Below are 1,638 nucleotides of genomic sequence, written 5' to 3'. Positions count from 1 at the left end.
AAGTCAAATTATCTAAACTCCAAAAAGCTATAACACGCCGCTGGCTCTACCCTGAGCCCCGCATCGGCTCTCGACAACCCAGTCTACCTCACGGGTCTAATCGTCGACACTAATTCTCCAATCAGACGAACTGATCTGACATACACAAATGTACAGTACAGTAGATGGGTAAGCGACCGGATAGCCGAGCGGTCAAGGTGGGAGCCTACCGCTCTGAGGGACCCGGGTTCGAATCCGAATGGATCGAAAAATCCCCAGGAATTTTTCGGGAGGTGGTCCGTTCGGATATGTCGGGCCCCGTCCCTCACCACCCGGCAGCCCAATTGTGGGCCTGGCCGAACCCATAATAAGTCTGCTTTAAGAGGCCCTCCCACTGCCCACAGGGCGGAAAGAGTAAAAAAATAGATGGGTTGGTTCGAAGGCCGGATGGTCGAGCAATTAAGTTTGGCAGCTTGCCACTCTGGGATCAAATCTAGACGGGTGGAAAAATCCCTGGGGGTGGGGTCCCACAAGTTTGTCTAGCCAAAGCTCGGAAGGCCTGTTTTATAGACCTGGCTCAAACTCATAAACGGCCTGCAAATAAAAAGGCTCTCATTAGGGCGCATTTGGAAATTGTAGCGGTATTACCGGTAACTGTCGGTAGTTACCAAGGCGTTTAGTAAATACAGTATGACCTAAATCACTGCGTTGGTTGCCCGTTTTCCAGCAAATACATTATTGATTTCACAGTATAAACTAAACCAAGATGAATTTTTCTCGTTTAAAAAATTCTATAAGTTCATTTTCATCTTTTGATGAACTTGTCGAATCATCATCGTCATATGACTCTGGATCATATTCGAGAGCAATGATAGAATTAATATCATCTCCTCTCGACTTTCCGCCATGTTGAACACCACAAAATAACCAGCGTGTTTATGGCTGTGTACACATTAGGCGTTTTCAAACGCGCGCTTTCGTAACGCGCATTTTAAAGAACCAAGAGTTCCGCATAGGTACACACTCAAACGCGAGTTGATAGATTTTAGTTAGAACGCGCGTTTTGCGGGTGTCAGCCGCGCCCTTTGAGATACATGTGCTGCCATGTTGTTGCACATTCGATCGCGCGCTTTCGGGTAGAGTAGACACACATGGGCCGAAATGGAGAACGATCATTTCGATACTGATCTATTTATTGATGAAATCTAAAAGAGACCAGCCATCGTCAAATAATTTTATAGATACAGTAGACCCCCTATAACACGGGTTCCTATAATTACGATTCTTATAAGACGGCGAAAAAATTGCGACGGTATCTGTACAAACCTGGTAAAAAAAACGCCTATCATTCGGTAAAACGTCATCGGGCAGCCGAACTACTTTCCGCTGTCCAGCGCCACGCTACGGAGAATTTAGGCGGGTAAATTGAGTTTACTAGCGTTTATACAGTATTATATATAAATTAGTAATATATAATTATATATTATATATAAATTAGGTACTGTATATATAATTATATATTAACTTAATTTATTGTAACTTTATTATAATTATATATATACTTTCTGCCGTCCAGCGCCACGCTACGGAGAGTTTAGGCGGGTAAATTGAGTTTACTATCGTCTGTACAGTGTACAGTTAACAGGCAGTTTAAATCTC

The sequence above is a fragment of the Centruroides sculpturatus genome, unplaced genomic scaffold, assembly GCF_000671375.1.
Source record: "Centruroides sculpturatus isolate CEXI.00-Female unplaced genomic scaffold, Cexi_2.0 scaffold85, whole genome shotgun sequence".
Classification (NCBI taxonomy): Eukaryota; Metazoa; Arthropoda; class Arachnida; order Scorpiones; family Buthidae; genus Centruroides; species Centruroides sculpturatus.
The sequence above is the reverse complement of the archived record's forward strand: the minus strand, read 5'-3'. Positions refer to the sequence as shown.